At 42.0% G+C, this 27,857-nt stretch overlaps 1 long non-coding RNA gene across 2 annotated transcripts; it reads left to right on the top strand.

Annotated features, from left to right (window-relative positions):
- Positions 1–485: 485 nt before the first annotated feature.
- LOC129532989 (uncharacterized) lies at positions 486–27,727 on the top strand. 2 transcript variants are annotated; one of them, XR_008678980.2, is made up of 4 exons: positions 486–627; positions 4,230–4,405; positions 9,395–9,505; positions 27,457–27,727. It is a non-coding gene; the product is annotated as an uncharacterized lncRNA (long non-coding RNA). The 2 variants fall into 2 exon arrangements; XR_008678981.1 differs by lacking the exon at positions 4,230–4,405 and adding an exon at positions 26,581–26,668.
- Positions 27,728–27,857: the final 130 nt, after the last annotated feature.

Here is a 27,857-nt window from a genome sequence, read left to right on the forward strand (position 1 = left end):
TTTTATTTTCTAGAATCTGAGATTCCTGAGGAGACCGTGGAGGGAAGGCCTCCTCTTCTGAGAGTGGGGTGGTGAAATAAGGAGCCTGTGAAGCCGAGGCCCTTCTCACTGGGAGCCCTGACTAATCAAGAACAGCCAGGGCAACAGCTCCGTCTGTGGCCAGTAGAAATCTTTCTGATGCCCCCTGGCTTAGAGGAAAGAGAAACGGTGGGATTACAGCTATCCCATAAAAAAAGCAAAATTCATCTTTTTCACTTTCATCTGTGGGTCAGAAAATAGACACTGAGGGCTGAATGTCCTTCCACAATGGGTCGGCCAGGATGGCATCTGGTGTCTCAGGGCCAGAGGCAGGTGAGGGGAGTGGAGGCTGAGAGCGGCTCTGAGGGAGGAGGGCCCCACTGTTGGCAGCTGCTTCCCCTCCTCGTATTTTCCCCCTCTTCTCTCTGTTTTGATCTACTAGTACTTCTATGTTTCTGTTTCTCTTCCTAGCCTGGCTTTTCTACCCTTGGAGAGGCACTCAAAGAAGGCTCACAGCAGGTGAGCAGAAGGCAGGAGATATGAAAGGAAGCCAGGCGGTGGGGTAATCAGGAGGTCATGTTGTGGAGCCAGAGGTCAGAGCACTTTGAGGTCAGTGTTTCTGGTATGGGGGATCCTATCTCTGCTAGAGCATAAAGACATAGAATACGTTTTCTGAAATCGTTCTTTGCTCCAAAGCTTTCTAGCTTGGTTGAAAACAAACCGATGAACAAGCTCCTAGGGGAGAAAATAATTTCACCTTCCATAGTTTTTCATTTTTACTTACCCTTTAAAAAATAATTTTGACTTTTATTTTAGATTCAGGGGGTACATGTGCACATTTGTTACTTGGGTATATTGTGCGATGCTGAGGTTTATGATATGATTGAGCCCATCACGCAGGTAGTGAATATAGTACCCAATAGTTTGTTTTCCAACCCTTTCTCCCCTCCCTCCCTCCCACCTCTATTAGTTCCCAGTATCTATTATTGCCATCTTTATGTCCATGAGTACCCAATGTTTAGCTCCTACTTATAAGCGAGAACATGCAATATTTGGTTTTCTGCTCCCGAGTTAATTCGCTTGGGTTGATGGCCTTCCGTTGCATCCATTGGGTTTCCTAGGTTTTCTGCTAGGATTCATGTAGGACATGATTTTGTTCTTTTTATGGTTGCATAGTTTCCATGGTGTATATGTACCAGTTCTTTATCCAATTCACCATTAATGGACACCTAGGTTAATTCCATGCGTTTGCTATTGTGAATAGTGCTGCAATGATCACACGAGTGCATGTGTCTTTTCGGAAGAATGATTTATTTTCTTTTGGATATATACCTAGAAATGGGATTTCTGGGTCAAATGTTAAGTTCTGTTTTAAGTTTTTTGAGAAATCTTCAAACTTCTTTCCACAGTGGCTGAACTAATTTACCTTCCCACCAGCAGTGTATGTGGTTCCTTTTCTCTGCAGCCTCACCAGCATCTGTTGTTTTTTCAACTTTTTAATAACAGCCATTCTGACTGGTGTGAAATGATATGTCATTGTGGCTTTGAATCACATTTCTCTGATTGTTAGTGATAATGTTTCTTTCATATATTTGTTGGCTGCTTGTATGTCTTCTTTTGAGAAGTGTCTGCTCATGTCTTTTGCCCATTTTTTAATGGGGTTGTTTGGTTTTTGTTTGTTCAATTGTTTAAGTTTCTTATAGATTCTGAATATTAGATCTTTGTTGGATGCATAGTTTGCAAATATTTTCTCCCATTCTGTGGGTTGTCTGTTTACTCTGTTGACAGTTCTTTTTGTTCGTTTGTTTTGCTGTGCAGAAGCTCTTTAGTTTAATTAGGTCCCATTTGTTAATTTTGTCTTTGTCACAATGGCTTTTGAGGACTTAGTCATAATTTTTTTCCCAAGGCCAATGTCCAAAATGGTGTTTCCCAGGTTTTCTTCTAGGATTCTTATAGTTTGAGGTCTTACATTTAAATCTTTGGTCCATCTTGAGTTAATTTTTGTATATAGTGAAATGTAGAGGTCCAGTTTCATTCTTTTGCATATGGCTAGCCAGCTATCCCAGCACCATTTTATTGAAAATGGAGTCCTTTCCACATTGCTTATTTCTGTCAACTTTGTCAAAGATCAGATGGCTATAGGTGTGCAGCTTTATTTTTGGGTTCTGTATTCTGTTTCACTGGTTTTTGTAGCAGTGTGATGCTGTTTTGGTTACCGTAGCCTTATAGTATAGTTGGAAGTTGGGTAATGTGAAGCCTCCATCTTTTTTCTTTTTGCTTAGACTTGCTTTGGCTATTGAGGCTCTTTTTTGTTCCATATGAAGGGATAGTTTTTTCTAGTTCTGTGAAAAATGATGTTGGTAGTTTGATAGGAATAACATTGAATCTGTAGGTTGCTTTGGGCAGTATGGCCATTTTAGCAATATGAATTCTTCCAACCCATGAGCATGGAACATATTTCCATTTGTTTGTGTCATCTCTGATTTCTTTCAACAGTGTTTTGTAATTCTTCTCATAGAGATCTTTAATCTCCTTGGTTAAATGTACTCCTGGGCATTTTTTATTATGTGTATGGCTATGGAAATTGGATTGCATTCTTGATTTGGCTCTCAGCTTGAACATTATTGGTGTATAGAAATACTACTGATTTTTTTTACATTGGTTTTGTATCCTGAAACTTTACTGAATTTGTTCCTCAGTTCCAGGAGGCTTTTGGCAGGGTCTTTAGAATTTTCTAGGTACAGACTCATATCATCAAACTTATTTCATTCTCTTGAGTGATTGCTCTAGCTAGGACTTCCTGTCTTTGCTTTACCCTTTGCACAGTTTTCTGCTTCCTATTCTGTACCTTGTCTTCTTTGTTAAGCGTAGATAGTTGTTGGGGCTGGAAAACTAGACTTGGGAGCCAAGGCAGTGTCTAAGTTGCATAAAGAAAAGACACAGACATCCTGGCTAGCACGGTGAAACCCCATCTCTACTAAAAATACAAAAAAAATTAGCTGGGCATACTGGTTGGTGCCTGTAGTCCCAGATACTCGGGAGGCTTAAGCAGGAGAATGGCGTGAACCCGGGAGGCAGAGCTTGCCGTGAGCCGAGATCACGCCACTGCACTCCAGCCTGGGCAACTAAGCGAGACTCCATCTCAAAAAAAAAAAAAAAAAAAAAAAGAAAAAGAAAAAAAAAAAGAAAACACACAGATATCTAATGAAGTAAATCTATAAAGACAATAGGAAAAAGCTGAGGATGATAATAATGGTTGCTATTGATTCAGAATCCAATATATTCAAAGAGCTTTCTATATATCACCTCATTTAATCTTCTCAATAATTTTTGACCCCATTAGAGGCTGAGAAGAAATCAAGTGCCCAAATAGAGAAAGAATAAAAGGAGAAACCAAAGAGAAATAAGAGAAATGTGTGGTATAAGAAGGTGAATGCCTAGAACATGTGCCACTTCTCTCTTTTTCAGGCCTGTGACAAGCATGTTAATCAATCACAGCATCCTAGATGTAACTTGAATTTTCTTCTCCACACAACACTCCAAGCAAACCATTACTAACTGGTAGAAGCAAGCACTCAATTTTAAATGTATTTGCTATGCTTAGTGTTATAAGAAAATCAGACAAAGTTCTAAAAGGGGAAGAGTTGGAAGATGCCAGCTGCTTCAGGGGGGCCATGCTGAATAGCACTGATTTTCCGGGAGCACCCTGGTTGTACCTGCAATGAGGGTGTTTTCTGTCGAGGGGTGGTGGTGGGATCCATGCTGTGAGAGATTAAGAAGGTAATGGAAAGAGAAGTAGAGGCTGTGGGTGCTGGTCACCTGTTCCTTGAATTTGCAAGCAAAGTAGGTTCAAAAGTTGCTCTGATAGGTAGTAGGGTCCAGCAACAGAGAGGAACTGGGTATTCATAACAGAGGCCATAAGGAGAGAGAAGCTGAGAAGCCTAGAGACCACAAATGTGAAAATGCTTCAAAGACTATGAAGTGCTTTACAAACATGCAGAAAAGAACATAGAATAGTAAAATATTTGACTCTCACCTTTTCCTAATTAAAAATAATAGGTGGATAAACAATTTTCTCCAAATGTCGTACACATCACGTACTTAGTCTCCAATGAACTGATAGGATCAATGGCATTAAGCAGCCGGGATGTGGGACGCATGTTCCAAAGGCCTGTTTCTTATTGTCTCAGTTGTCATTTTTATATTTTAAGAACCGATCTTGCTGTGAGTAATTGGAAAGTGTGGGCTCTCTCATAAACACAGTTCCATCACTGCCTCTCAACTTGACCATGAAGTCCATACAGACCCCACTCCACCTGGGCTCCTACAGAGCTCAGCTTCGATGTACTCCTCAAATTGCTGCAACCACCTCCTCCCTGTCCTGCTGGTAAATAACACCCACCCACCCACCCACCCGAGGCATTTTTTCACAAACAGTATCACTACAAAATATTTCTACTAAATGTTCACAAAACGAACAAAATCCATCTGCTATTACCTTCAGAAAATCGTGCCACAAAACAGGCCTCCCACATCACACTCTATGGTTGTGCTACACCTTGTAGTTAAGGTGAGTCTCGGCATGATTCAGCCTGATTCAGCCACGGACAGGAGGGGAGAAATTGTTTTAAGTTACAACCAATGTGGATGACGTTTTCCTTGAGACATAGCCTCCGGGAGTTACCACGACATTTTTCCTATCCATGCTCTGTGTTGAATAACAAAAGCTACAATTTATTGTGCAGCTAATTTGTGCCAAGTACTTACAAAAGTTATTTCGAATCCTTCTAAGTTTAGCAGGGGAGAATCCTGTGGTGGACATATAGAGATGTCACTCAGGATTTGTTCACCAGCAGGGGGGTGCGGCCAGCAAATGACCTCAAGCTGTCAGCTCCTTTTGGGTCTTCCTCAGCTGCAGAGGACTGCCTGTCTTTCTCAGGGCAGCCTGCATCCTTGTAAATGCCCAGCCATTTTAGCCCAAAGTGGAACATTCCATCAGACAATTCTCACGCTCCAAAGCTCTGGGGTCAAGGCTTTGTTTGGTCTTCATCAAAGTTTAGCTTCTTCCTCTGCCCAATCTGTGTCTTCCTCCTTTTTTTCAAAAGTGCTGATCCCTAGTAAACATCTTGGACTGCAAACTCAGTGTTTGCTTTGAATTCTGTTTCCCAGTCTATAAAAAGGAGATAGCACCTCCTATGGTTATTATAAAGACAAAACAAGATCATGCATAGTAGAGTGCTTTTCACCACGTCTGGCATATAGAACATGCTCAGTAAATGCTTGGCCATGTCCAAAGTCACACAGCTAGAAATTGTTGGATCCAGGACTCCAACCCCTCTGCCTAACCCCTTGGCCCCAAAGTTGGTTTGGAACTCTCTCATGATACTTCTCTGATGCTGCTTTGTTTCATGGTTATTTGCCTGTTATTATATCCCTGCCATCTAGCTGCTAAGTTCTTGGAACAGAGATTACGCTGTATCCACCTGCAACCCCAAGGCCTAGCAGGAGACTTACACATGGGGTGATGCTCCATTGTTGTTTAATGACTGCATGGCTGTATGCCTGACTAAATTGCCAACTCTTTTAAACTTCCTGTGGGGCCTGGAAAAAAAAAATTGGATCGTTTAAGATGCCCAGGTTTTACTTGGTGTTTCTGGGTTTCCCAGTCTTCTCTATACCTATTTTATGGGAATCTCTAAGCTAATAAACCTAAACACCAACCTGAACAGGGCAAAGAAGTGACTGTGTTGGACCAGGTTGCAGGGTTTTGAGTGAGAGGCTAGTGCTGGAATCGCATTAGGGAGCTGCCCTGTGCACAGCCCAGACCCCTCTAGGGCTCTTGGCCGGGCAGGGGACACTGAGATGGCCCTGCCGCTGCTCTCAGCATGGGCCCCTGCTGTGGGGTGAGGGGTAGGCAGAGAACCTCCCTACCCTAGCAACTTCTGTCTATCAGAAGAGGCTTCCTGATGGGTTTTCTCACTCACTTTCATGAGCCAAGTACTTGGATGTAAGACTAAAAGGATCTGTCCAAATTCTGAAAACTTGGATTGGAATAGTTTCTACAGAACACTTTGGCAGAATAATCTGAAAGTCTTTCTTAGTAGAAAGTCACACCAGCATATCATGAAACAAGTCTGCTTGGGTGAGCCAATCTCCTTTCTGATCTTCCCAGGATTCTTCCTTGCCACAAGAAGAGCTGGGAATTCACTGTAAGGTGGGCCTAGTCCAACGTTGGACTATATAAAATTGTTTTTCTTTTGTCTACCTCCTCCACTCCTTTTCACTATGAGGGAGATTTTAAACAGAATTCTTTGATGTTTAATTACCTTCCAGCAGAATTAAATCTTTAAAGAGGAACCCAGAGAGGGCAATGCTTAACCTAAAGGTTTTAATGGTAGAATTTGAGACCATATGACACTGTCCCATCCCAGCAACTGCCTCCACTGTGTGTTAAAGGCAGGTCTTGCTCACAATGTCTCTGCCATGCTGTCTGCCAAGGGCTGTGGCAGTGTGGGATACCGTATGTTTAGTAAAGGTATTATTATAATCTAGGTTGTATTGGGCCAAAATATCACATGATTGGATGATATAGTTAGAGGAAACAGAGCAGGAGAAATTAAGGCATACACTATGAAGAAACAGAGAAAAAATATTTTTTTTTCAGATGAGAATTGAAGTAAGATAGAACTAAGAGGCAGAAAGAGGTTTGGATTGGCTAGTTAGAATGCCTCCTCAGGGAGGTGGGAGGTAAGATAGAGATGCTGGATGGATGTGGCCCCAGTGTTTCTTTTTATTTTTTAAAAAACATTTCTCCCACCCCCCCAATTATAAGTAGTACATGCCTATTGTAGAAATTTTGTAAAATAGATAATTATCGAGATGAAAGTTAAAAGCCATATATGAAGATTCTAATGCCTAGAGTCAGCCATTCTTGACATTTTGGAATGTTCCCAAGTGGCCTTTAGAAATTATACACACATGTATTAATTTTTTTCCCAGAAATGTTTTGGTTTAATAGACTGTCCTTGTTAGTATGTCAATAATAGTAAATTTCATATCTACTGTCTTTTGATTTCCAGGCCTGCTCTAACAATGTGACGTGATGTGTCCTTCTAGACAAGGCCAATATTAATGATGACATGTGAGTGTGCATTTGTATGGTGGCTGTATTTAGCATAGTTGCTGAAATCTTTCATAATTCTAATAGTCCATATGGAAATTTTCAAGAATTTTCCACATCAAGAAATCATAATACCTGTGAATAATGACAATGCTGTCTCTTCCTTTTTAGTCCATTTACCTCTGAATTTTTTTTCTTGATTTACTTTGTTGGATAAGATCTCCTGTAGAACAATGTTGAATAGAACTTGGGACAAAGGACAGAGAATCCTGTAGAGCTTCTAATGTTTTAAAAGTGTAAAATTAAAGACTTGCTCATAATAAAAACTGTTCACCAACTATAAAAGAAAAATATTTTTCAAAACTTGATGACAAGCATCTACCAAAAATCTAACAAGAATATTCTACTTTTAACACATATTGCCCATGTCTAGGAGGATAAATGCATATTAATAATTGAATATGCGTGTGAATGCATATTAGTTAGGAAGCCTAGAACTTGAAAGGTAATGAATATGACATCAATATTATGCACATATTAAAATGGACATCTTTCTAAATAAAAGCCTTTCTGGAAAAAATGTAACATGTTTGTGTAATTTCTTTAAGGCCAGTAGGGAACAATTCTAACATGTTAAAAACTGTTGACTCAAGATACTGGAATTTATATTTTTAAAAGACAAACAAGTTTTAAAACAAAAATAATTTATAGGGAAAAAGATAAAGCACGAAATAACGATAAAAGGAAAAATTCACTAGGAAAATAAGGCATATTTTTAAAAAACAATTTTATAATCTCTGTCTTTTAGTGGGTAAATTTAATATAATTATATTTATTTTGAATATTTATATTTTTAGAAGTACATATTCAATTTTTATTCTTTTAGCGGTTACCTTTGAATTTTTAGCCTACATACTTGATTTAAGAAATCTAACATTAAATCAACACATCTACCCTCCGTGGAACAATACCAAAACCTTAGAATGTTTTAATTCTGGTGACTCTCACTTATGATCCACGTCGTTATCTAAAATTTTGGTTCTGTTTTGTTTTTAAATGCCCTAAAATTAGTCATTATATTATGTATAGAGTTTTTGTTTTGTTTTTCTTTCATTTCTACAATTGATACTTATTTGGACTTCCCTTTGCATTTACCAATTTATTTGCTCCACAATGTTTTATGTGTTCCTCTTCTATTTTCTAGGTTCAATTTATTTCTAAATAAATAGCTCTCTTCAGTAGTTCTTTCGGCAATGACCTATGAGTGATAAACTCTCTGCTTTGTTTTGCCCTCACTCTTGAGTGATGGTTTCTCTAGGTATACAATTCCTTGTTGACAATTATATTCCTGAATACCTTGAGGATAACATTCCACTGTATCTGGGCTCTATTTTTTCTGATGAAACATCAGTCCATTTATTGTTTTTTTGTTTGTTTGTTTGTTTGTTTTTAGATATCTGTCTTCCCTATCCTCTAAATTCTTAAAATTTCTGTATCATTTTTCATCTCTTTATTTTTCAATGCTGTAATTAATGGCAATGTCTTTAATTTTATAAACATGCATGATTTACTCAATTGTCTTCTTAACTGAACATTTATATTTGCTTGCTTTTTAAAATTAACTATTCATGCTGGGATTGGCATTGAGTATACATATACTTTTCCATACATTGCATATTAAGTTACATGCAATACAAAGTAATGAATTCAGTTAGGAGGAAGGGAAATTATTAATAGGAAAACAATAAAAGTACAGGGTAAGCACAGAAAAATTAATTCTAGTTTTTCCTCGAGGTAAGCTATGAACCTAAGTTGCCTAAGGGGAGATGGAAACATGGTTTAAATATGTTTTACATTGTCCATAAAATAAAATTGAATGAATTACTCAGGAGAAGTGAACTTTTTTCCTAACACTATTATAGGTGAAGAAGACACCGATGGCATGATACTGACATGCAATTCAGTCATGGTGATTCTAAGAGGAGTTGAAACAATGTGTTTCATATATACAACTTTCTGAGAGTCTGGCTTCCTCTATGAGTAATGTTCTAAATATTTCCTACAGGGTCTTAATCTGCAGACTGTGAAACTTCTGGAATTGTCTGCCAAGTTTGTATGTTGCATTTGGGGGTACAGAGATTTGAGGCTGTTGCTGTTAGTCCTGTCTGATTTTGTATAGGGATCCACTCCAGCCTGAGACCTGAGTTGGCTCAACTATCATATGGTGAAGCTTGTTTATGCTCTGTCTCTTTCTAGGTCTGCACAGGAAGCACAAAGCTCTGGTTACCACTGGAAGCCGTCTTGCCCCCATAAACCAGCCTTAGGATGCCACTGATGCTGTATGGCAGAATGGAGTAACAGAGAGAAGTAAGTTGTTGATGACACCATTCACTGCTGATTGTACCATGTCTGGAATCTGCTCTACATCTAGATTTCAGTTATTTCCAGATATTTTAATCGAATGTAAGCCAATGTGAATCATGTTTTTATGACTTGCATCAGTAAGCATTGTAACTGATACAGAGATGCATAACTTGCCATTGAAGAATCTATGACTAAACGGATGTAGGAATCAGCTATAAAAACGGATGACAGACTGGGTGTGGTGGGTCATGCCTGTAATCTTAATGCTTTTGGAGGCTGAGGTGGGAGGATCACTTGAGCCCCGGAGTTCCAGATTATAGTGAATTACGATTGTGCCACTGTACTCCAGCCTGGACCACAGAACAAGACTCTGTCTCAAAAAACAAAAAGAAAAGAAAGAAAGAAAAAGGAAAAAAGAAAGAAATGGATGACAGGCCATAAGAGTTGTCACATACATAATGTTTTCTAAGCACTAGGCAGTGGTCTTAATATTCTATGTACATCAATTTATCATTATAAGAACTCAGTAAGATTGGTATTATCATCACTGTCATTATCTCAGTATCATTTGCATTTACAGAAGTAGAAAGTGAGTCATGAAGGTTAAGTAACTTGGCTAAGTTCACTCAGCTGCTGAGCTCAAACAGCCTGGCCCCAGAGCCTGGGTGCTTAACCACTATACTATACTGCCTCTCAGTGAAGTGCACGTACCTCCTACAGAGGTCACATGTCTTCCAACCTGGGGTTTTGTGTAAACATTGGACAACATAGAGGTCACGATTTTAATCCTTGGCAAGAACCTAGAGGACAGCTATTCTGAGTTGCCAAGGAGTTGGCAGATATACAACTTCAATAGTCAGTGGGGAAGGGAGGACAGCATACGGGTTAAGAGCAGGACTTGGTACTCATCCTGAGTTGAATCTAGCTTTGCTGCTTACCAGCATTGTGATCTAATCTGTGGGAGTTTTATTTTCTGCAGCTATAAGGTGGGGGATAGTAATCTCCAGCTTGCAAGGTTTTATAAGGTTTAAATAAAATGATGTCTACAGAGGATGGACTTCCTGCTGAGAGACCACAACTTAGAATGGATTGTCTCTAGCCTCTGTATGAGTGTGGGGAGGCCTGGTGGTGAGTCTCTGTATAGCTGGGTATCAAGGCACAGTACCTGATTTGGAAAGTAGAATTAAAAGCAAATGCTGCTGGGTGTGGTGACTCACGCCTGTCATCCCTGCACTTTGGGAGGCCGAAGTGGGCAGATCATGAGGTCAGGAGGGGATCAAGACCATCCTGGCCAACATGGTGAAACCCCATCTCTACTAAAAACACAAAAAATTAGCTGGGCGTGGTGATGTGCACCTGTAGTCCCAGCTACCTGGGAGGCTGAGGTGGAAGAATTGCTTGAACCTGGGAGGCGGAGGTTGCAGTGAGCTGAGATTGCACCACTGTACTCCAGCCTGGCGACAGAATGAGACTCTGTCTAAAAGAAAAAAAAGTAGAGGCTTTATTGGTATGAGACACCTAGAATAGGCAAATTCATACAGACACAAAGTAGAATAGGGGTTACCAGGGACTGGGGTAAGAGGGGAAAGGGAGTTAGTGTTTAATGGGAACGGTGTTTCTGTTTGGGGGGATGGATAGGGGTGATGGTTGCACAACAATGTGAATGTATTTAATGTCACCAAAATATACACTTAGAAAATAAACTGACAAATTTTATGCTATGTATATTTTACCACAATAAAAGAATGAGAAAAAAAAAAGCAAGAGCTCATGATAGTTATTGGTTAAGTGACAGTTGGGATGATGATCACTAGTTATGAACACCATGAACAGAAACTCTGGTATGAAATTTAAAACCCATAAAAATAATGAGATTATATTTTAGAGCACTTTTTATACATGATATCTATTTGATCATAATCATTAGTGTCCATAATAAAAAAAGTCAAAAAAATCATGAGGTAGAGAGGATAGCAAAAGGTTATTTTCCATTGCCTTGCTGTTTGGAAACAGTATATTTCAACCCCCGCCAAGGGCTTGCTCTGTGGTGAAAGGGCTATGACCCACACGTATTACCAGGAGGCACGAAGCTCATAACGTATGTCCCTCCAGCCCTACAGATGGAGGTGAGGCTTTCCTCGGAGGCCCCATTCAGTTTCCATAGTCCTTACTGAGTATGCTGATAAGCCTCAGCCTTAAAAATAAGAAGTGTCTAATAAAAAAAAGTGCATGACCTCCTGTGACTAAAAGAAGGAAAAAAAATCTAACTCTAAACTTTTAAAAGAAAGTGCATTTTTATAATAACAATAAAATCCTCCCAATCAAGCCTTTAAGAGGCAGACTGCATCCCCATCTTTGCCTGGGGCCCATAACTATCCTTAGCTAATCTTTCTCTGACAGATAAAGAGCTGCTATATCCGTTCTTATAGCTCCATTTTAAACTTTATTCAGAGAAGTGGGGAGAAGCAGCCCTGGATGAGAATAAAGAATGAATGTTTGCGAGTGGGCAAGGGGAAGAGAAAGATGGGATTACTTATTTGCAGAATAGATGCTTGTAGAAAAAGCAAATCTAAGATCCAAAGCCCTGTGGTTTGTTCAGCGACACTTTAGACAAATCTTTGAGACTGCAGGATCACATCTAGGTCAGTTGTCTCCAGAATTCCCTATTCACTCCAGTCCAGCCTTGCTGGAGGTGTACCATCAGGGAGGGTTATTCCGACAGATAGAATGGGTGCCCAGATGGCCGCCTTCTGAATGAGGAGAGAACAAGAGGAGCTTTTCACAGGCTGTGGCAAGTGCAAAGGTGAGAAACAAGCAGAAAGCATTTGTGAGAATTCTAAGTCCCCACCAGTGGTCCCCAAGAAAAGCTATGAAATCTGTGCAAGATAGCTCTAAAAATAAAAAAGATATTTATCAGCTCAAGATGGCTTCCATTTAACTCTGTACTAGAAGTAGATCATTCTAAAGGACCACTGGAGTTCTACGGTGCTGTATCTTCATGAAATTGATATTCTTAGTCAATATGGACCTTGTTAGAAGGCTCCGGGAGGGTGTACCCCCAGCTCACATAGACACCTTTCTCTGTGACCTGCCCTTTTCTCATGGATAGGCAGAGGCAGCCATGTTTGTACTATTTGGTTTCATCCTCGTGGCTATAGCTGATTGGACCCTGACCCAGGAAAAGCTGGTTAAATTCTTACTCCCAGGGGGTTAAGTGTATCTAGATTGGTATAGTTTGCTAGAAGTAAAATAAACTCAGAATCCTTGAAGATACCATCATTCATCATATCTATGGAAAAGTAAAAAAAAAGTGGTCTGTTCAGAGATAAAGAGCTAAGAGTATTTGTGGTTCCTGTAATCTTTCTACTCCTCAGTTCTAGTCCTTTTTAAAGATCTGGCTATACTTGGGTTCTAGGAGCTGTGTCAATCCTTCCAGTAAATTATTACGTCTTAAACTAGCCAGAGTTGGTTTCTGTTACATGCAACTAAAAGAATCTTAAGTATTTTCAACTCAAATGTGGGGCATGAAGTCTGTGTCTATACAAAGACTATTAGACTGACAATTGGGGTATGCACCATCTCTGAGTTTGCTATCTCGTGGGTAGTTTCTTATGTCAGAGATGTCCCAACCTCCTTCCATGGGGTCCACCTCCTGTTATCTTCAGATCCCATCTAGATATCTAGGGAAATCACCAAAGGATCCCAAACTAGGAGTTACCTTAATTATTCTTTTCTCAACCTCTCTCCCAATCATCCAATCCCTCCTCAAATCTTTTTGGTTCTACTTCCAAAATAGATCCCAAATCGATTCACTTCTCTTTATTTGCAGAGTGGCTACCCTAAGCCATCAGTGCCTTTAGTCTGGATTACTGCAATGGCTTCTGAGCTGGCCTCTGGCCTCCCTGTATCCAGTTTGTTCTCTCTCCTCTCCCAGTACATTATCTACATGGCAGCTAGATTGATCTATTTGAAATGTAAATTAGATCATGTCACCTTCCTACCTGAAACATCCTGTATTAGTTAGAATGCAGGCTGAGTTGATATAACAAAGAAACCCAAAATGCAACTGCTCAAGCAAAGGAAGGCAGATGGTTCAGGGCAGGCAGGTGGCCAAGTTATGTACAGCCATGAAGGGACCCAGAGTCCTTCTATCTTGGTGCTCACCATGTCATAAGGTGCTACCCTACACTCTCCAAAGTCAAAGCTGGCTCTCTAGCCAGATGCACGCACCAACCGCTGAGATGAGGAAAAGAGAAAGTGGAGGGAGGGCACGTGCTCAAACATTTTAAGAACTAGGTCCAGAAGCGGCATACATCACTTCTGCACATATCTTGTTGACAGGAGCTTAATCCTATGGCCACACATATATGCAAAAAAGACTGGAAAATGGACCTTCTAATCGTGTGGGCATTTGCTGGCTAAAACTCAAACATTCTAGGACTAAAAAAAAGGAGAGACTGGATGGGTGGGGGCAGGGGGAGACAACTAGTAGTCTTTTCCACACTCCCTAATGGCTGCCCATGCTTGCACAATGAAGTCTAAACATTTCATGATGGCCGCCAAGGGCATCTGGCCTCTCCCTATGTCCTCTTGCCGCTCTTTCCTTTGCTCATGGGGTGGCACAAGGACCTCTCTTCTTTCTGCTCCTGGAACATGCCAAGCCTGCTCTTGCCCTGGGGTATTTGCACTTGCTGTTCCTTCTGCCTAGAAAGCTCTGAAGTCATGCCACCACACGCCTAGCTCCTTGTCATCCTTTGGATCTCAGCTCAAATGCACCGTCCTTCGAGAAGCCTTCCCTGCTCTTTCTGTCTGGATTGCCCAGGCTCCCGTGGCTTACCCTTCCCCATCACTTTCCATCATTGTTTTTTGTTTTGTTGACTTTGTATCATTTTTAAATTCATCTGAATTTATCTTGATAAATTCATCTTTGTTCGTATGGTCGCTTATTTGTTTATTTATCTGTTTCCCCCACCCCCGACCTTAGAATTTGAGCTTCCAGAGAGCAAGGACTTTGTCTGTCCTCTTTACCACCCTAGACCAGTACAGGGGACAGTACCTGGCTCATGGTACAGACTCACGTATTGGCTAAGCGAATCAGTGGTCAGCTTGGATCTGGTACCAGCATTCCTAAATAGAAGCTTTTCTGTCAAATTTTGGGAATAGTCTCCCATCCCTATCTTCTGTCTCCCAAAAATGTCTTATCTTGCTGGAGACATGGCCCTGCTTTGATGGGTCCTTGTTCCTTGCTCTGGGGCCAAATCAGTGTCATTTGTTCTATAACCTCATCACCCACTGGGCCAATTCAATCTGCTTTCCATTCCTGAGATGGGTATGAAACCTGCCTGCTACTTACATCCCTGGAAATGTGGGGGAATGAATCAGTTACCTGAAATAAGGGAATAATTTTTTATAACCGATTTAATCATGTGCAGGATGACTTTCAAGCTGACTTTGATTAATGGATCTTCCAAACAACACCATCTCCTAACCCCCACACAGCCCTCCACCACCTCGTCTCCTGTGCACTTGGAGGAAGTTGAAGGGTGTAGTATTTATAACAAGCAAGTCTGAGTGCTAGAATTCCTGGAGAGTTACACAGGATGAGAACCTAGCCCAATAATAATAATCCTAAATGTTATTATATGTCATTTCTCTGCGAAAGTCATCTAGGTAGCTCCCAAAAGGACCATAGAGGAAAAATTCCACTGTCAGCGTGTGCCAAAAGTCTTAATGAGGAAGGTTCAGGGGTTTTAATTAAAAAGGGCTCATTCAGTGGCCTTTCCCCAGTCAGAATAAAGTCTGTTCCTAACATGTGTGCTGTGGCAGTCAATGCAGGGAAGATGATCTTGCCATTTTTAGGCCCATTTATCTAAGGAAGGCAGACTCCCAAGCCTATCCTGAGACATTGCTCTGCCCAAAATGAAATTCCATCCTCAACAGCCAACTTTGCTGAAGTATTGTCAGCCCCTGTGGAGGGAGGATAGCGAAGGTCCTGAACACCTGGAGAAAGCCATCCGAGGGGTGTTCCTTCTCAATAGTGCTTAATACAGTATTAAGCAAAGATTTCTCTGGATCATGAATAAGTGTGGCTGTCAGTATATCTGCCACTGTTGAGTTAAATAAAAATGGAAACATCAGAAAGAGCATTTAAAAAACCCCAGTAATCATTTTACCCATTACTTTACAAATAGGCTTCTACTTACTGATTCCTATGAGAATAAAAATGCCATAAGGGGAGGAAAAAGCTCTTCTTTTTAAGTCAAGCTGGAGAATGAGTGTGTCAGAACACCCAGGAGAGATATTCAAGCTTCTAGCTCCATCTTAGATTTGCGATCTGATGTCTGATGGGACCTGGGTCTCACTAGCAAGATATGGCAGGTACTTTTCAGCTGTTTTCTGATGGGAAGCCAAGCTGCGGAGTCGGGCGAGGAAGCTATGTGTACCTGCAAGTTCTGGTGGATGAGACCACAGGCGTTTGCACATCCTGCATGTTAAGCTGTTGACCTAGAGACCTGCAAAGTTCCAAGGAGCTCGTTTCTGCTCAGAGAAAACAGCTCTGATTGGCAATAGCAGCTAATGAATTCTTACTTGGAGGCAAACATTGACTTCACCTTTGAACCCCAAAGAACATTTGGGAAGCTCAGAGCTTTTTAAGGAATTTTACCTTCAAGCTGAGGATTTTAGGCCACATAACGTCAGTGGAATGATGAAAGGTCAGCATCCTAGTATCCTGCAGACAGAGGACTTGAGGAGTGTGGGGTCAGCAACCAGCCCCTCAAATGGGTCAGTGCTCAAGCCAGCTGCTAATCCCATTTAAAGACATTGCTAGCACTGAAGGTTCATGTGACCTCATAGATGCCATTGATGTTAGAATCAGAGGGGCTTGTGACCATTTCCTCTTGTTTTACTGAGGAAGAGGATGAGGATCAAGGAGGTGCCCATGGTCATTGTCTTGTTTACAACACAGCTCAAATATTTCCTGGTCAGAAATATCCAGGACTAGCTTTGGTGATGTGACAGATAAATAGAGCCTAATATTTTGTAGTGAAAATGACCAGAAGCTCTGAAAACCAGAAGCAGATGCAAGTCCACAGGAAGCATGATTAGAATGCCCCTGGCACACCTGCTGTGGAACGCAAGGCGGGAGAGACTCAGGTGGGAGCATTCCTCACTTCCCACTAGGAGCATCTGCCCAAGGACTGATGCCCGCCTAGCCAAAATGTCTTGACATGAACTTCCAAGCATTGAAGGGAAGGCTGATGGCCCTGCAAGAAATGGAAAGGAATGCCAGTTGTAGACTGCAGGCTCATCAGTGAGCGCAGGACTGTTGCCACTCAAGCACCACCACCACCATGGCCAGACATTGAGAAGCAAGAAGACAGAAATAAAGAGGCAGAAAGAAGGACATGAAAACCTACCTGATGGAACAATAGTGAAAAGTCCAGAGAGGCTTGCTCAGAACTCTAGCCTTTGTCACTTTGTAGGTTTATAGTTATTCCTTTTAGAGGGTTTTTATTGTGCATGTGTGTATTACCAATGAATATTGAGCAAGCATTTACTGGGTATCAATTTTGTCTAAGGCACTATGCTGGAGCAGTGAATATGACACAATCCCAGACTGGAGAATCTCTAGACAATGCCATGTGAAAAGTGCCATAGAAGGAGTCTGAGGTGCCATAGAATGACAGTGGGAAGGGAGTACCAATGTCTAACTGCAAGAATCAAGCACTGCTTTAAAGAGAGTGACATATGTACTCAGTCTTCTACTTCATAGGGTGAAAGAATATATGTACTCAGTCTTCTACTTCATAGGGTGAAAGAATGGGGCTTTGTGTTCTAAGCCAGGAGTCAATATGCAAACTTTTTCTCTAAAGAGCCAGATAGTAAATATTTCAGGCTTTGCAAGTCATAAAATCTCTGTTTCAACTACTAGAGTAGTTGCAAAAGCCACTGTAGACAATACATTAATGAATGGATGTGTCTGGGTTCCAATAAAACTTTATTTACAAAAACAGGCATCAGGTCAGAATAACCTGAAAGTCACAGTTCGTCAACTGGTATTCTAACCCCTTGATGAGCCAAATCCCATTTAATGCTCACAACAACCCACTCGGATAGGTACAGATGAAAGAGAACTTAGGCAACTTGCCCAGAGCAATACAGCAAGTAAAGGGCTGAGGCAGGATTTGAACTCAGGCCATCTGCTTTCAAAGTCAAATCCCCAACCCCTCATGCTTCCCTTATTTTTAAGATAAGCTTATAAATCATCATCACAACGTCCCCCAACCCCATTTCTTCCTCCCCTCTCTGTCCCTTCTGTCATTTCCTTGCTTCTGTGTTTTTTTTTTTTTTTTGCCCTTTATTTTTCGAAAACAAACAAACATATTTTTTGAACTTCTATAATTTGCCCAGCACAGTGCCAGGCACTTTGGAGAAAACATCAACAGAAGATAATACAGAATCCCTGCATTCCATTGGTTTATCATCCCGTCAAAGACCCAAGGCACATAGAAAAGAATAAGAAAGTGTTGGGGGAGGCAGGAAGCCTCCTTCCTGCTCTGGGGAGCTTGTCCCAGGTGGAGGGGGTTCACCTGTGTGACTCAGCTGGCCATTCTCCATCCAGCCGTCCCCAGAAAGGAGGAGTGTGATGTTTTAACTGGAGAGCCATGAAGAGGAACAGGGCACACAGAACCACGCTCCCTTCCTTCCCCTTCCTGTTAGGAGCCAGGCTGCCCACAAGAAGTTCTTGCTTTGCTCTCTCCTCTGTGATCATTGGCAAGGGCGGGGATCTGTGCCCCAGGGAAGAGCTGTCGCCAGTGCTGCCTGTGACAGGGTGACTAGGCTGTGAATTCTGCTAGTCTAATAGCACATTTATCAACAATGAAGATGTTATTTTGGTCTCCACATGCCCTATTCTTTTGTCTTATTTCTCAATTAGTTTGTGACTTGCTGGCGATACCTGGCATTATTAACCAGGCCTATTGAATCCCCCAACAGCTGATGCCAGAGAGCATGTGAGAAGTGCCCTCTGCTTCCCCCTTCCTCTGAAAAAAGGACACAGATTGCTGGTCAGAGTTTGGAGGAGGGAGAAGAGGTCTCTGTGGCATTGGAGGGAGGTTAGGAAGCTTGGATAGCTTCACTGAGGAAACAGACAAGTCTTCAGGGAGAAATATGGTTCAGAAAGGCTAATCTTAGAGCACATGTTTGTTGCTGTTTGGAATCAGGACCTCGAGGTCCCCATACTTTGAAGAATTTTCTCAGGACCTCTTCTCTGGGAAGAAGAAATTCTGGCTCAGAAACTTTATATGGACACAAAGGATGATTTTAAACGTCCAGAGTGTGCACTGAATGATAGAAACTTAGAATTAGAAGGAACTGTAGAGATAATTGTATCTAATTCTACAGCAGTGAATCCCAAACATAGGCTGCCTCAGAATTACCGGGGTAGTTGAAAAAAATATGGATGTTTAGTTGCCACCCCTGGAGATTCTGATTCAGTAGTTCTGGGGCAGCCATGGTAATGGTGGTGGTGGTAGTGGTGGTGGAGTGGTATTTTAACAAGCTTCCCAGGTGATTAGGCAGTGAGGTTTGGTACACCTGGCAGGTGATCACCCAACATTCATTTCAACACTCCCAATGATTGGACTCACTGAAGCGGCGTTGTTGTCTGGGATAAATACCCGAGGTTCGTTGTCTCACACCAAGGAAATCAAGTACACGACACACAAGAAGTGGGTTTAGGAGTGGAGGTTTAATAGGCAAAAGAAAGAGAAAGGAGAATAGCTCTCTCTCCTGCGAGAGAGGGATGCCTGAGTGGGACTTCTGGTCCACTGCCAAGTGCACAAGATTTTATAGACTGGCTTGAGGAGGTGGTGTCTGATTTACATAGGGCCCAAAGATTGGTTGGACTAGGTGTTTACATAGCACGCAAGGAAGCTGGCTGCCCCACCCTAATCTTCTGTTATGCAAATGAAGTCTTTGCCTGGCAGGTGCCATGTTGCCTGCTCCTTACTGTACACATGGTTGACAAAGAAAATGGGAGATGTAGCTGCCATTTTTAACATACCTAGTCCCCAGGTAGCCCTTTATTATTGGCACAGCTGCTGGTATTCACCTGTGCTAGCTTCTAGCCTGCCTTTCTATGTCTGCAGCTTGATTTTACAGGCTGTTCTTTGTCACAAAAGAAAATGATTTGGGGGCTGCTTAGTATTAAAAGGAAAACCTTACCTTACCTTGTTTTGTTTTGTTTTTGGTTTTTTTGAGACAGTCTCACTCTGTTGCCTAGGCTGGAGTGCAATGGCGTGATCTCAGCTCACTGCAATCTCCGCGTTCTGGGTTCAAGAGATTCTCCTGCCTCAGCCTCCCAAGTAGCTGGGATTACAGACGTGCACCACCAAGCCCAGCTAATTTTTGTATTTTCAGTAGAGATGGGGTTTTGCCATGTAGGCCAGGCTGGCCTCGAACTCCTGACCTCAAGTGATACACCTGCCTCAACCTCCCAAAGTGCTGGGATACAGGTGTGAGCCACCCACCGCACCTGGCCAATAATACCTTTTTAAAAAGGCTGTTATTAGGAGATTCCACAAAGAGCCTCATAAACTGTTATACATGATACACAAAGAGGCTTCATGTCATGTTAGTTACACCAGTGATGCCAATGCCCAGTCTGCGTGAGCACATGGTCTCTCTCTCTCCTTAGAATCTTTCTTTTTCATTCTTTTACTTTCTCTCTTTCTCTCTGCCCTTCTTCCTCTCTCCTTCCCTCCTTTCCTTTATTGTATCTCCTCTCTCTGTTGCCTCCGTTTTTTCATTTCCTTTTTCTCTTTCCTTCTTTCTTCCTCACTCTCTTTCTTTCTTCTTTATTCTCTCTCTCCTTCCCTCCCTGCTGTTTCTTGTGTGTGTGTGTGTGCGTGTGTGTGTGTGTGTGTGTGTGTGTGTGTGTGTGTAGAAAGAAGAACCTGGGAGACAGAGTTTTGTTTTAAAGAGTATTACTCCTAACATGTATATGTACTATGTTTTGGAGAGTCTTGCCTCTACCATGTATAACAGGATGTCAAATGTAGCTTTTATTTTGTTCTTTTTAAGTTTTGAGTTTTGGCCAAGGACTCAAAGTCTGAGAACAGGAGATGTCCAATCACCCATAGAAGAAATGTCAAGGGATTGTGAAGCAGACTTTGCAACCCTGAGCTTATGGCCCACCTTGGGGTATATAAGAAATCCTTAAAGATACAAAAATCAGAAGGAGAGGATTTCTTTTGAACGAGTTGTTAGGGTGCTGGGAGCTTCCCTCACCTAAAGCCGAGTGAAGATGGCTTCAGGTACCTCTCAGGGGGCTGACATGAGTCCCTGGACATTTGGAGTCTTCAGGCAGGTTCTGGCTCCTCATGCATGTCTGAAAATCAAAAGCTAGAGACTGGCTAGGCAGTTGGCCAGTGGCAGAGTGGAAAGAAGGCTGCTTGGCGAAGAGCTCACCACTCAGAGTCGTGCTTCCTGAGCACCAGTGTTGACCACACCGAAGATATCTGACTGCCAGTCATCTTGAGGGACTGTGGCCAAGATGACCCCTGGATGGCAGTGTGCCGCAGCAGAAGTGTGGGGGACGGAGTCAGGGACTGCCTGGTGCTGAGGATGTCATAAGAGGCAACATTGCTCAAATTAAGGGGAATAGAATCTCTTTGCTGTTGGCTCCAGAATCCATGCTCTGCCACTTTCTTTTATTGCTTTTTTGTTTTGTTTTGTTTGAGATAGGGTCTCACTCTGCTGCCCAGTCTGGAGTGCAATGGCGCCATCTAGGCTCCCTGCAACCTCCGCCTCCCAGGTTCAAACGATTCTCATGCCTCAGCCTCCAGAGTAGTAGATTTGCTGCCAGTGCTGGGATTACAGGCATAAGCCATTGCGCCCGGCCATGTTCTGCCACTTTCTAACTGGGCAAATTACATACTACCTTGTGCTTTAAAACCCCCGCCTGTACTATACAAGTCTATGTCCAGGGAGCATCAGCACTAGATTACACCCATACAGGTCTTTCCAATTTTCCCCTCTAATCCTTTCTGCCCTGGGCTTAAGCCTGAGGGCCTTGAACTAGACCCTGTGAGTTGGAGGGGAAGTTAGGGAGAAAGGGGGTTTCCTCCTCACTGCGATGTTCCAGGCTCCTCCTTCTTCCCCCAGCCCTGCTCCAACAAGTTTCCTAAACTACAGCAGGCCCAAGCTGGGGGGAAGGAGGGAACATTAAATAAATACAATAGAAATCAAAAGTAGAAATACAGGCAAGAGATCGCATTGGTCTGGCCTAGAGTTTGTATCTGGGTGTGACTGGAGGAGTTGTAAGATCTGCCTGGATGTTTTCAGAGTGGAGAGGACCAGGGCCACAGGGAGCTCAGGTCAGCAGGTTGCTTCCTGCTTGCAACCAATATATCCAATAAGCTCATTCAATAAATGCAAGTGTAGAGACTGTTTTGAAACTGGCTTTGCTGGCAATTACTTTTAATTCTGCCCATAGGCCTTTGGAACAGAGAAATGTCTTTCAAATCTTTCACTTCATGGATTGGGTAAGCAGTTGTATTATTTCTGGGGGTAGTCACTTCCCCTCCATGACATGCGAATATTGCTAGAAATATTAGAGTTTCCGATTTCTCTAGGAGAAACCTGGGCATTTTCTGGAATGGGGAAAGATGAGACATGCTGGCCTCAATGCAAATTGTCTATGAGGCAGACTTTCAGAACCGTTTTGGTAGCTCTGATTTTTGACAAAATCCATTGCTAGGTTATTCTGCAAGTTATGGGAATGTTTCTGGGTTTTTCTAAGTGTTTGGGCAACTCCTTATTCTTGGGCAATTTTCTAATTTTGTTTATTATTATTTTGTTGTTGTCATTCCTATTTTTCTAGGAGATCTTCCTGTGGCTTGAAACTTCTAGCTAATATTTAAAGTTGCCCCTGAATCACGTGCCTTCCTTTCCTAACTGTTCAGGTATCTTTCATTTTGGCAAATGACGGTTACCAGCTGTGATTAAAATGTGGAGCCAATGCTTTAGGACTGACACAGAGGATAGTCTTCCTGCAGGACAGATGGCACCTCCGGCATTACTCAGACCGGCCATCTAAGCCCATGTTGCTTTGGATGTGTGCCTGAGGTCAAGGGTCCAACCAACTCATGAGTAGGCCCCAGGCCAGTTTACCAGATGGATGAGGATGAAAACAGCCGACAGACCATGCAGGGCCTGGAGAGAGTCTATGCACAGGGAGGGGTTGCAGCGTTTTACTATCTCCCTAAAGAGGTCTTCATACTTAATGCAAAAATTATGGTTTACCGCGAGAGTTAGGCATTTAAAGAGAAATTTCTGCCCATTCTGTCAAATGCCCTCAGACATGGAATCAAGTGAGAGAACTCTGAATCTTAGCCTTTATCTGAATTGACCAAAAAAGGCTCTCTAGGGACAGAAAACTGGAAGTTTGAATAGTCTGCTAACTACCTCTGTCATGGCAAATCCTGAGGGTAGAATGAGCACGCAGACTGCATGGACCTGGGCCATTGGGACACTGGAGTGATGGCCCCAGATGGCTCTGTGGACAGATTGGGGACTATGGGGAGGGCATCCCAGGGCAGAAGAAATGGGTCTTCAAGACTATGTTTCTTCCTGTTTTAGTGCATTTTTCACCTCTCTCTTCTGCAAAGAGTTTGTGCCATAAATACCCTGTCTTTTGTACAGCTGACATTGGAGTTGTCTCTCTGTGTGGCAATTGGCTGGCCCTGGGTCCTGCCAATAAAGTAATCATGGGGGCCCTTGCAGGGAGGCAGGGCTGGGATAATAAGAACATCATGTGCTGATCTGTGGATCTAAATTTATTTTTATTGAATAGGCAACATGCTTACCTGGCCAGGAAAGTTGGAAATGCAAGGCTAACGATATCTGCATTCCAAACACCTAAATGAATTTCTGGGAAAAATTGCAGGCAGCCTTCAGGGTTTTGTAGATGGAGAAGGGAAAGGGACCCTGTGCAGACAAGAGAGCTTGGGCAGGACCCTACTGATGGCAAAGGAAATGTCCCGTGAAAGGCACTTATTCTTCCCTATTCCAGGTGACAGGAAAAGAAGACAAGAAGGAGAGCTGAGGAAACTGATATCTATGCTTTTCAGACCTAGTTCTGCCTTGGGCTGTATATCTGAGTTTGAAAGACACGATTTCCTCCACCCAGAGAAGGTGTCTTACAACAATGTGAACCATGCAATAGGATAATCAAAGAACCATTTGATAGAAAAGTCAGGAAGCCGGTGAGCCCCAGCGTTCACAAGTGTTCCCTAGCTGGGCGTCACCTTTATAAAAGTATGGATGTGTGGAAAGGTACTTATGCCACATTCAATGCTGCACTCATAGCCCTGATTATTTAGATCCTATGCAGAACTTATCGAACAAACCTCATATTTGCTAGAGATTATCCTCAGCACTTTACCATTGTCAACTCATTTAGTTCTCATAGCAACCCTATGACATAGGTACTATGATCATTCGTGTTTTACAAATGAGAGATGAAGTAACTTCCACAAGGTCCTGTTATCCCAGAGTACATAGCTAGTGTGATGCAGACTGGGATTTTAACCTGGCTCCATACTCCAAACTCTCAATAATGAGGTTTTGTTTTATACCCCATGACTATAGCTAATTAGCAATGCACATGTCTTTAGGCCTTTCTCTTCTATTAGATGAAGAGCTGCTATGGACAAGAATCATGTCTGGTTTAACCATTGTTCCTCCCAGCAAGTAGTGCCTGGTACCCAGTTGGCAGTCAATGAATGCGTTTGCAAACCACAACCCTAGGCACCACTGGCCATGCCATTATCTCCTTCAGGGCATGGGCTGTAGAATGAACAGCTTCCGTTCTTATTTTGCACCCCAGCTACTACGCAGATGGTTTGCCGCAGTGCTTGGGCTGTATACCCTTGACTTCTCCTGACTCTTTATTATTGTAGGAAGCAGCTCTGGGCAAACAGCCGGCTTCCAACTAGGTGATCCACCTCTCGGGTCTGTCTGTTCTCACCACAGATAGCCACCCATGGCAAGCCCCAGCGCTTCCAAAAGCACCTCCTCCCTCAGGATTTCTCTCCCCTGCCCCTGGGAAGTTGCCTAGCAACCTCCTTTTCCCCCCTCCCCATGCGCAGCTCCACTCTCATTTTCCTCACCCTATCAACATTCCTCAAGCTCTCTTCAGTGTCATTAACCCCTGCATCTCTCTGTTTCATCATCCCGTTATCAAACTTTGCAGGGACTCCGTTTTCACAACAAGCTCAGCCTGACCCAGAACGCATCCCGTCATTTTCTTGTCTTTTACAGTTTTGTAGGATTCTTCATAGCATACTTTTAATATTAACCTCAATATCAGACTGCCAAAGAAAGAGGCAAAGGCAACATGTAAACAAAAACAAAGAGAAAATAACCCAAACACAAAAAAAATCATGATTGGAATTTCCTAAGGGGTTTATTCAAGCTTCAGATAACTTTTTCCCCTTTAAAAGAGTATTATGTCATCCTGTCACATGTACCATATGATATGACATAAAGGTGAGATGGCATATGATATGATTAATTAACATAATATAATACAGTATGATATAATATAGAACAGTATAGTATAAAAAAGTACATGGAACATTTTTACTTATGCTGGCACCATAATATATGTTTTCCTTGTTGCCCTGCTTCAGAGCCTGGAAGAAAGGAAAGCTCCTAATTTTCTTTCTGTCTTGAAGGCCATCCACCCACAGGTAGCATGGTGTTGCTGGCACATTTGCCACGGTTTTGCCTGCTGTTGGCCAAGGGCATAGTCATTCCAGGCAGTCAACAGGTGATGCATTGCCAACCCCACCTCCTCTATAGAGAAACACAGGTTATCTGAAAAATAGAGACAGTCACCCTTTTTCTATACTGGGCTGGGACATCTACTTGACATCAGCCCTGAGCTTTCACTAGCAAGTGTGCATCTCTCATTTCTGGCTTTAGGCTATATTTCATCTACTAAACAGAGAAAAATGCAGGGTACCACCATGGCCATGCTGTCAGGAGGAGTGAGCATGCAGGGCCCAGGGCTTTGTTTCACCAAGAACACAACTCTCTGCCTTCTATGGCTCTTAACTGCAGCCTCCAGAGTGCCAAGTTGCGTAGACTAGGACTCAAAGGAACAACAATACTATAAGGGTCCCCAGCGCTGCCTGCTATCTAGAATGATCCTCAAACTTAGGAATCCCTCTGAATTTTCCAACCCCATGGGGCCTCAGGCTGGACCTTGTAATCTGAGCAGAGCAGACTGGGAGGGAGGCATGGATACCTTTGAGATAGCACAACTAGGTGTGCCTTTGACATTTGTGGATGTAAGCATACGAACGGGATTTCAGACCCATTCAAGATCATAATGTACAGTTGTTTAGGTTGCACACTGCACAGCCTCTACAATCAAATTGGGGTAGCTCTGGACCTTTAAAAGCTCACTGCTGTTCCATTATAGGGAGTGTCTTTTACTCCTCCATTTCATACTATCATTTTTTCTTTCAGATCTGTTCTACCTGAACAAATAGCCATTTTTATAACTACATGTGCATCATATTCAAATGTAAAATCAACTCAGAAACTTTCCAATCTGTATCTCTTATTTTTACTGAGGACTAGTAGAGAAGAGGTAATGCAGAATGCACTCAGACCTGAGCCCAGCCTCATCTTTCCCTGGCTAAATCTAGACTTCCCAGTTCTCTTTCTCTCTGAGTGCACAGTCCCATGTCTAAATCCAGATCAGACAGCAGAAATGTAGGAGCAGGCAGCTGGGAGAACCTGAATCCCAGGTCCAAAGAGACCGCCACAATTTACTAGTAAGAGTCTTTATCCAAATTCCCCCTCCTCATGGTAGTTCGTTTCAATGGACTTGTTATTCTTTATCTCTCAGGTTCAGAAGACTGTATTCTGTTAAAATTGCTGCCATAATCCATGCCAGGAGAGTTGGAGGGCATGGATGTGGCAAGTAGTGATTTTTGCATACAAATTTTATATCACATGTTATAGAATTAATTATTCACTACAGTTGTTCATTCCTTCAGGATTTCTTTCCAGGTGTAATTGTCGAGTTTTGGGAGAAACTTTGCTAAACGCCATAAGAGAAGAAATGTCTTGTCACCCTTGGGGAAGGTGGGTTTAATATTAGTTTTATATTATTTTATTATTATGTTAATAGTAATAACTACTACTTACTGGTGCCTGCCAAATGAAAGAGGCTTAGATAAATGGTTTATATTAATTTTCTTACTTAGTTTTCACCACAACCCTATGAAGTAGGTACTACCTTTCCCATTACACAGATGAGAAAACCAAGGTTCACAGAGGCTAAGTAACCTCTGGTGGCTGGTAGTCATCCAGATGTCAGAACCTAAATGCCTCTTTCCAGACGACTTAAAGTTAACTTTAATAGTTCATTCTGCTCTGAAGCAATTATGTTCCTAAAGCAGAAAAATCCACATCCAATTTTATTTTCTAGATTATGAACCTAGAAACACTGCTAATTATGAATATGGGCAGCAGCAGCTGGGAATTATACCTCCCTAAACATTTCAAGTTCTCTGGTTAATATATTGGATTTTTTTTCCTATAACATTATTTTTATTTTACTTTTTAAGTTGACAAATAATAATTGTACATATTCATGGGGTACATAGTGATATTTTAATACATGTAATATATTGATCAAGGTAACTGTTATGTCTATCATCTCAAACATTTATCATTTCTTTGTGTTGGGAACATTCAATATCCATCTTGCCATTTGAAACAAGATATTATTGTTAACTAATAGTTTTTAATACTATCGCATCTCCTTTCTTCTAAGGCTCCACTTAATACACTGCCTTGGTGAACAAACACATGTTTGATTCATTTAAAGATACACCAATGAACCCATTTTCCCTCATTTCTCTTTGCAGTTTGCAGAATAAAGAAGGGACAATGCAGTCACCAGGTCAGCATTAAGGGAAGGCTTGGCTGCATCATCTGCCACTCTGCTGCTGCTGACTCTGCCAGTGGGGACAGCACATGCTTCCTTCTACGCTTGCCTGAGGTTCGTAACTTCAGAGCCCCACAGCATTTCTGGAAGGAGTAAAATGAGCTACATGGTCCGGGAAGCTACTCCTAAGTAGAGTTCACAATCAAAGGAATAGAAGCTGGGGAAAACAATAAAGCAGTCTTCTTCTTCTCGAGTCATCTGTGACAGGTTTTTTTATTTTTAATTTTTATTAGAATAGGGAGACATAGAACCACCAAACTCCTATAGAAAACGAGTCTTCTGAGCACCAGTAGCCTCACTATAGACCAACTGTGTTAAAAC

The sequence above is a fragment of the Gorilla gorilla genome, chromosome 3 (genome assembly GCF_029281585.2).
Source record: "Gorilla gorilla gorilla isolate KB3781 chromosome 3, NHGRI_mGorGor1-v2.1_pri, whole genome shotgun sequence".
NCBI lineage: Eukaryota > Metazoa > Chordata > Mammalia > Primates > Hominidae > Gorilla > Gorilla gorilla.